The sequence below is a fragment of the Brachypodium distachyon genome, chromosome 4 (genome assembly GCF_000005505.3).
Source record: "Brachypodium distachyon strain Bd21 chromosome 4, Brachypodium_distachyon_v3.0, whole genome shotgun sequence".
NCBI classification, from domain to species: domain Eukaryota; kingdom Viridiplantae; phylum Streptophyta; class Magnoliopsida; order Poales; family Poaceae; genus Brachypodium; species Brachypodium distachyon.
Window position 1 is genome coordinate 16,172,184 of NC_016134.3, and position 9,071 is coordinate 16,181,254.

At 50.3% G+C, this 9,071-nt stretch overlaps 1 pseudogene; it reads right to left on the bottom strand.

Moving 5' to 3' along the window:
• Nucleotides 1-5,300: 5,300 nt before the first annotated feature.
• LOC100836673 lies at nt 5,301-9,071 on the bottom strand (annotated as a pseudogene).

A 9,071-nucleotide genomic window follows, 5' to 3' on the forward strand; every position in this document is an offset into this window, starting at 1 on the left:
TAGTCTGAATATATTAGAAGGCATTTGGGCTTTGGCATCAGCATATCATGGGACGTCCCTGGACAGGAAAACATCCGGAACGGAGGCTGGATCAAGCTCAGAGAATCCACGGAGCTTGCCACCACTTTCTTCTGTCAGACGAAACGAGGGTACTCGGTGAGAGAACTTCGATTTCTTTGAAGGGATCTCCAGAGCTCCCTTTCGCTTGTTAGGCTTGAACACTGTTCCGTACCCACTATTCCACTAACTCGATTAAGAAAGAAATTTTTGTGCTTGCTTCAGTGCGCTCAATGATTTCGCTGATAGAAAATTCGCAAGCATCAATGCTGGAAAGGGTCCAGTTCATATATCTATGGCCCAAATCTCGCCTATCTGAGGAAGAATCTCAATCTGCCAACTTGACTCAATATTTCTGGTGTATGCTAAATGAGAGAAAGCAGCATTTGTTTTATACTCCCTCGGTGCGGTATTAACTGCCGCAATTTTATCTAGACACGCATGTATATAGAGTTCTAGACGCATAGTATTTAGACAAACTTACGACATTTAATACCTGACACACGGATTACTTGGTTCTCCGGTTTTCAATTTTAAATTGGGTCAAGTCCATATAACCACTGAACTTTGAAAAAACGATTATTTTAATTTTGTTATAATATGTGTGTTAATGCTCTCGTTAGTGTTGTTATTTTTGCTGCAAAATGATACTTCCTCCTATCCATAGAAGGGTTGGAAATTTAGTACTCCCTTCGAACCATATTATCTGTCTCAATTTTGCCCAATATGTATATATCTATCTATAAAAAACGTTTAGATACATGTAATATTTCGACAAATAATTCTGGCTAGAAGGAATACAAAATTATACTAATTGTGTACTCAGTATTAAATGTCCTACACTTTAACACTTATTCTGAGTGAGTTAGAGCAACTCCAGCCGGCCCTCCTAAAGCCCCCAAACGCCAAATGGGGGCGCCGGCGCCCGAAAACCCACCCACCCAGCCCCCTAACTCTAAAATTTAGCAGGCACGGCCCAAAATTTTAGCCGGCGCCCTCAGGCCGCACCCAACTCTGGGGGTGGGGGGCGATCGGGAGCACCGGCTGAAACCAAAAAGCAATGCGGGCCACACCTGTCGGCGAGATAATACAAATTTTCCTCCAAATTTTCACTGGCTTCCCCTTTTCCCTCCACTTCCCCCCGCCTGGGCGGCCAGTCCTGCCATTTCCCCATTCTCACCGCCGACACCACCTCAAAGCGCCTCGCCGACACCACCGCCGCCCCAAAAAAACCATGGCGCCGAAGAGGTATGCAGCGCCTTGTTCCCCACTGGCCGGCGATGCAGCGGCGAAGAAACCCAAGGAGAAGGAGCGGCCGCCAGGGGTGAGCAACGCCGACTGGGCGGCGGATTGTACCCGCCGCAACGTCGAGAACGCCTCCCGCCGTGAACGGGAGAGGAAGGCCAAGGAGAGAAACGCCGACCTGACCCGACAGATGGAGGCGCAGAGGGTCGCAGCCTCGGCGTAGATGGCGGCGCACCAGGCTGGCATTCCTGCACTGCGGCCACCCTCCGGCCTGCACTGGAGCAGCGGCAGCCAAGGGAGCTCTTTGTCGTCCCCGTCACCGTCAGGCATATCGTCGGTGTCGCCCCATATGCCCCATGACAACCATGGAAATGCCACGCCGTCCCTCTCGCGGTTCTCGTCGGACTACCCCGACACCGATCCCCTCGGTGGCTTCAACCCCAACGCCTTCGCCGCGGATCCCCTCGGCGGTTTCAACCCCAACGCCTTCGCTTCACCTCCTCTGCGGCGAGGGCCTCTTTCCTACGGCTGTTCTTCACCATCCGCCTCCTTCTAGCAATTCCCCGCCGGCTGCAGCCAGCCCGCGATCAACCCGTTCGGCGGAATGTGCAAGGCGACTCAATCATGGCCGACATGATCAACGACAGCTCCTAGCACGCCCACTACACCTACACCCAAGAAGAAGAGCCTTACGTCGCCGAGGAAACCGAAGAGCGAGAACAATGGGCCAACGAGACAGAGGAGCCCGTCGTCGCCGAGCCGAGGGGGAAGAAGAAGGCGGCGGCCGAGGCCGAGGCCCCAAATGGACCTCCAAGAAAGACGAGTGCCTCGCCGAAGCTTGGAAGGTCGTGAGCATGGATCCCTTCACCGGCACGAATCAATCCGACGACACCTATTGGAGGAGTGTGAAGACGGCTTATGATGAGCGTCGGGTCATCGATCGGGAGTTCGCATCGGTGACCCACGATCGCAACGAGTCCGGCTTGTCGCACCAATGTCAAATGATCCAACAAGCGTGCAACAAGTGGCATGGCATTCAAGAAGAGGTGCGCCGGTGACCCGCAAGCGGCAGCAGCGCCCACGATCAGGTAAGCCGGTGCCTTTTTTGAGCTTTTGTGTCGCCGATTTTACATTTGCCGCCCGGTTTGGTAGATGGTCTCCATGTTCACCGCCTTCCGAGAGGACAAGGACGGCGCCGATTTCAAGTTCATCCACATCTTCGCAAGAATTGAGACGTGCGACAAGTGGACGGAGACGCGGAATGGCCTCGCCAAGTCCGGCACCTACGACCCAAAAGCCGCTCCTCCGGCGGCAGCGGAAGGCTGGCCCATCGGCCACAAGAAGGTAAAGGCAATGAGGGATGCCGCGCCGGCCACGGAGAGCCTGTACACATGCATCGAGAAGTGCATGTTCGATGCCACCGCACAAGCCGCGAAGAGGGACGAGCTCGCTGCCAAGAGGGAGGCGGTCGCGGCATCATGGTGGGCGACGGTGATCAAGAAGTAAGATGACAAGCTCGAGATCCTCAAGGCGAATGTCGTAGCGAAGAAGAGGCGGGAGGACTTATTGATCTTTACATGCGACACCACCGGCATGGACGCCGAGGTGAAGGCGTGGTACGACGGCCAACACAGGCTCATTTTGGCCGAACCGAGAGCGCCGGCGTCGGCGCCCGCCACAGCAGCAACGGCCCCCTCTACTCCATCAGCGCCCTCACCGCCCGAAACAGCAACTCCGGCCACTTCTACACCACCGGCGGGCTCGAAAGTGCCATCAGCGCCGGCGGATGACAAAGGGGCCGAGTGATTTCACTTTTATTTAAGTTTGATGTTATTTTGATCGCCGAAACTTGTGATGAACTTGGGCGATTTGGTGATTTGGGGCGGCCTGTGAAATGGCGGTAAAACTTTGTTTGAATTGTATTTTTTGGGGGGCCGACGTTTGGGGGGTGCGGGTCCCTCTCGCCCAAACCCTCTCTCTCGCCCTTATACCCTCCCTCTCGCCATGGCTTCCGGCAACAAGACATGGCGCCGGGCGACGCTCACGCTCCAGGAGGCCGAGGCCCTCCACGAGCACGAGTACCCCGCGCTGCCCGACTGTCGGCTGCCGGCGCACTGGACCCTCAGCATCGGCAGCATCCCGAGGCCGCCGGTGCCAACGGGCCGTGCCTGGACAGCTGCCGTCCGCGCCCACGGGTGGCATGGACGGACGACGAAGGAGCGCGAGGACCCCGGGTGGAACCGCGCCACCGGGGCAAACTGGGCGCCCCTTCTTCGCCGATCGCCACGCCGTCGACATCGTCCGCTACAAGGGCCAAGGTGAGCGCCCGTCGTCGGGCCACTTCAACATCGACGGCCGGCGCCGGTTCTGGCGCGGGCGCTCCGTGGCGGCGGTGTTCACGCACATTGCTGCCGGCAATCACCCTCGGTTGTAGACGCCCCCGCCGGCACCGGTGGGCTGGCACCGGTATGGCGGGCCAACCCACTCCGGAGCCGGGGTCGTCTTCCCGCCGACGGGGGCCGGAGCCGCCTCGCGGCCATCTCCACCTTGTCCGGCCAAAGCCGGAGCTGGAGTGGGCGCCGGCGCCAGATTACGAGCGCTTGGTGCTCGAATGGTGCCAGGATGACAACCCCGAGAAATTCCCGGGACAGCGAGCGCGAGGCCGAGGAGGCAAAACGCCTCTGCCTCGCCATGACGGACGCCGAGGCCGAGGTGTGGAGCGCCAAGGAGGCAGCAAGGGAGGCGGCCGAGAAGAAGGCGGGGAAAAGGCTGGCGCCGGAGGTGAAGGTGGAGCCGATCGACGTCGACTCCAACGATTCTGACGAGGCCTACCTCGCCTATTTCAGCGACATCGACGATTAGGCGGCCGTTTTTTTTAGAATTATGTAATGAAATTTTTTTATGTCGAGTTTAGTTAAATTTCATGTACTTCATTTAAATTTCGCAGAATTTAGCAAAATTTTGCCGAAATTGGCTGGAGATGCTCTTACTCACTGCTACTCCCTCCGTTTTTTAAAGTAAGGCGTGTATAATCCTGCACGAATATTAAAGCAAAACAATCAGGCGCAGGTATATACTCGCCCGCGTCTCAACTGCCGCGCATGGCAATTGGCAAAGCTGGCTTCTCTGTGCATGCAACCGTCAGAGAGAAAATGGACCGCATGGATAGATACTGCTCCGTGCAATTAGCGAAACTGAGAGCATGCAATTAACCACCGCGGAAGGAAACTGCCTGTTCTCTTCGCATGCGACCCGCGGTGGGTTCGCGTGGGTTAGCACTTAGCACACGCCTTACATTTCGAATTTGAGTGAAAAAATTTCACGCCTTACGTAGAAAAACGGAGGGAGTACTTTGCTACTGGACAGATGCTGTGTTTCGTTTTACTGACGGAGCGGGGTCCAAACCCAGTTGGGACGGGGAATACCCGCGCACCACGACGAGCAGCAGCAGCAGCCACCGAGGACCTGCGGCCGTCCCCCGCGACGCGCGGGCTCCCGCAGCGGGTCCAGATGCACACGCGCGCTACGCACACCTCTGACCACCGTCGCAGCCCCGCACACGTCCCCTCGCCGGCGCCGCCATGCGCCGCTCGAAGACCCGCCACCGCGCGGGCCTGTCCTTGCCCGGCTGCGGCCACCGGCGGCGGCAAGGGGAGGAGCGCAGAGGGAGGGTGGAATCGCCCTAGGTGCGTATTTTCAGGATCTCGCTAACTGCCCTCGGCCTTCACATGATGTGGTGTCATGTGTGTGTTTTCCTAATGCGGTGAACTTTCACTAGTTAACTAAACAGTGAATACATAAGTCAAGGAAGCTCTCAACATTCACGGGATTCCAAAAACACATAATTAGTAACGAGGACTCGTCGAAATATTTTTGTATTTTGAATCTATAGGACTACAAAGCTAAAGGAACTGGCATAAAAAATAGCTTTGGCACACCAACAGAACAAAGAAATTATAGCAAAATATTTGGGTGAACTGGAACTTCGCCAGATAATAGAGTGCAAAGAAATTCTTATGAAAAATTCCTAAAGGTTCCAATTCTGTGAACAAACGAGCTGCACAGAGGGGATTCCTAAGGATCCAAATTCTCAAAAAAGTATCTTATGAAATTCCTTTGAAACAAAGAAGCTTGAAACTTGAACTTAGTTGATGGCATAAATTCCTAGCCAAGGGACATGATTTCTCCGACTGGAGGGTGTCTAGCTCTCTATTTTAGCGAAGAAGAAAAAACTGGTCAACCCAAGCACAGTAGGAAGGAAAACTGGAAAGGAGTCGGTACTCGGTAATCTGATCCTAGCATGGAAACCCAGGAAGTGCAGTACTCTTATAGGGAGACTGAACCTCTTGAAGCTGGAAGATACTGCAATTAAAAAGAGGAACTATCTTAGATTTGAATTATTGAACACGTGATAAACTTTGGAAACATTGGTAGAACAGTTACCTGCAATCTGATATAAGCAGCAAAACTCTTTTACAGGCACTGGTGACCTGGTTGTTTGCACTGATTTAATGTTAGCATGACTTTCAACACACTGGCATACATGTATAACCCATTAAAGTTGATAGCAGAATAAGACATGATTCTAGTCAGAATCTATTAGAAGGGATTTGCGGTTTGGCATCAGCATATCATGGGGCATCCCTGGACAGAAAAACATCTGGAACAGAGGCTGGATCGAGCTCATAGAAGCCACGGAGCTTGCCACCACTTTCTTCTGTCAAACGAAACGAGGGTACTCAGTGGGAGAACTTCAGATTGTCCCTTGAAGGTATCTCCATAGATCCCTTTCTCTTGTCAGTCTTGAACACCGTTCTGTACCCACTAACTCGAGCTAGAAAAGAAATTTTTGTGCTTGCTTTCAGTGCGCTCAATGATTTCGCCGATGGCAAATTCGCAAGCATCAATGCTGGAGGGGGTCCAGTCAGGTGTCAAGTTCATGTATATGGCCCAAATCTCGCCTACTTTAGGAAGAATCTCAATTTGCCAACTTGACTCAATATTTCTAGTGCATACTAAATGAGAGAAAGCAGCATTTGTTTCATACTTGGTTTTCCAGTTCTCAATTTTAAATTTACCACAGCTGACAGGTATATCCTGCTCCAACCACTGTTGCCCTTGCTCCAGTTGAGGACAAGCTTCGAGCCAGGTCAAGTGCACTTTGAAAGGTTCTAGCTCAACTTCGCTTATCCAGCCATAGAAATTAGGGAAGCTATCATGATCATTGTATAAGGCCCAGATTTGTCCACATGCAAAGTTCTCAAATGAGCGGCATTCTTCAAAGTTATGGAATTCAGTATCAGGGTATGAATAAATACTTGGAAGGGACGATTTTGCGGAGAGGAATCATGTAAGAAATTATAATCATGTGCAGTTTTCTTCAAGGATTTGATTTTCTCAGAAGAAATAACTTAATCTTTTCTTCTACTGCCTGCACTGTCATTGCTCAAACCAATGGATGTGCTTCCATCTTTCTTGCCGGGAGACATGGAAAAGTCGAGAGTAACAGAAGGAAATGCTTCCTCCAAGTCCATGGGGAGACCTGCAGTGTCAAGTTTTAGAAACCCTGCCGGGACACCAACTTTCTCATTTCCATCTGTCCTACAAAAGGGGACACTGTGAGAAAAAAGAAGTAGCTCACTTGATGCTACCACAATCTCAGATTTTTCCTTAGCTGCCCCAAATAGACTGACAAAGCCTTTAATCCTGACCAATGGGACAACAGTAACGCCATCACTAACTGAGAAATTTGACAGGACTTCGACAACGTCATATTCGTAGGACCTATGGTTATCTGCATCTGATCCCCACTGCATGCTCCATCCCTTATAAACTGCCCATACCTCACCCTTACGAGGATGTATTTCATAGTTCCTTCGTTTTCCTTTCGACCAAGAAACAATATGCGAAAACATGAGTCTGTCTTGTGATACCTCTGTTGTTCCTAAGCGAAAGCTTCCACAAGCAACGGGCAGTTCTTCATTGGTCCATTTCTCCTCTGCTTCATTCGCTTCAGCATATTCCAGCCAAGTGATATGAACTTTGAAGTTGGAGGCATCAAAACTTTTTATTCTAGCATAAAACCTTGGCATCCCATCGAGGTTGTCATAGGCGGCCCAGATCTGACCAACTGCAAATATTTTAACATCCCTTACCTTCTCAAAATCGAAAAAATCTGCATCAGGGAGGAAAGAAAGATTCACAGAACAGCTTGCTTGATTCTGACCAACAGTATCTGTAGCTTTTGCCTTGACATTGTCCTGATCACCCATATATGTAGCATTCGCTTTCTCTTGGGTGTCTATTGTGCTGTACACATGAGATGAAACTGATTGCCTGACAGCGTTAGTGTCGGTATGATCAGAGAATTGCTTACAGTTCAAGTCAATAGATTGCAAATCATTTATTCTTTGCTTCTTTTTGCTATTAGAGTCCAGTCTACTGCTGCCATCAGCATTGTTCTTTCTCCTAGCCGATCTCTGGAGAGTGGAGGATACTGCAATATTTGACACTGTAGATATATCTTCTTTACCCAAGTTCTTTCTGTCAACATTGAGATCAGCTCGATCCGGCATCCATCTTCCACCTGTGTTCATGTTTAAGGTCTGGGCAGAAGATTCACTCTTATTCGTCGTTGGAATTTCAACGTTCCCGCTTGTAATGCCTGACTGGTTAGCTTGCTTCTCACTATCTGTGCAGCCATTGCCCTTTATATCGCATTGTGCCACATTTATCCTTACATCCATATATGTGTTTGTGCCTGTAAACGAAAGATTCACAGGACTACGAACATTTGTAGCATTTGGAGCTGCAGATACATCTTCTGTACCAGACTTCCTATCAAAGGTGTCTGGATCAAAAGAAACTGGTATTGACCTACCCATATGCTGATTTACCGTTGGTACAAAAGGTTTATCTTGATTCATTGCCGAAAATTGATTTTTCCCATTTGTTCCTGAATGATTGGCTTTCTCTTCCATGCTTGGCCTGCTATACCATTTCGTGTATTCATCACATTGGGGCACAGTCATCCTTGGCTTCACATCTGTCGTTCCTCGTGCAGAAGAAGGCTTCACGGGGTGGCCTTGTTGACTTGGAAACATCTTTGCTGGAGCTTGAAAACTACTGGATACACTTGACGAAGTCGGCACATACTGTTCATTTAAGTTGTATGCAAAGTAGTTATTTTTGCAGCTCACACAACACACCTGAGTGTCTAGGACATGCCTGTGGTACAGATATCGCCTCCAGCAATGGGGGCATATAGTCCAAATTGTCGCTGCATACCCCGGCACATCACATCTACTTGTGTGTTGTTGTGTAGGTTGTTTTGGTACTTTTCTCAAAGCACTCTGCCTTTTGATATCATAATGAAATCGTGCTGTTTCATCACACAATACTCTATTAGCTTCAGCCACCAACTTGAAAGCAGCTTCGGCACCATAAAAAGAATTTTTATCGGGATGGAGTGAAAAGGCAAGCCTACGGTATTGCTTCTTGATGTCAATTTGATCTGTTGTTGGCTCCACTTCAAGGATTGCATACCAGCCCATCTCTCCATTCACTCTTGTGTCCGCTGCACAATGTACATTGCAGATATTTAACACCTGAGATATATTCTGAAGCTCTGGAAAAAGTATCTGAGCTTTAAGTGCAATCTTTTGGGCACCAGTGAAGTCTCCATTTTCCATCTTTTTAATAGCACTTTCCCTGGCCCTGAAGGCCTCTTCTCTGTTACACTCCATAAAATGTATCTCCGGCCAAGTAAA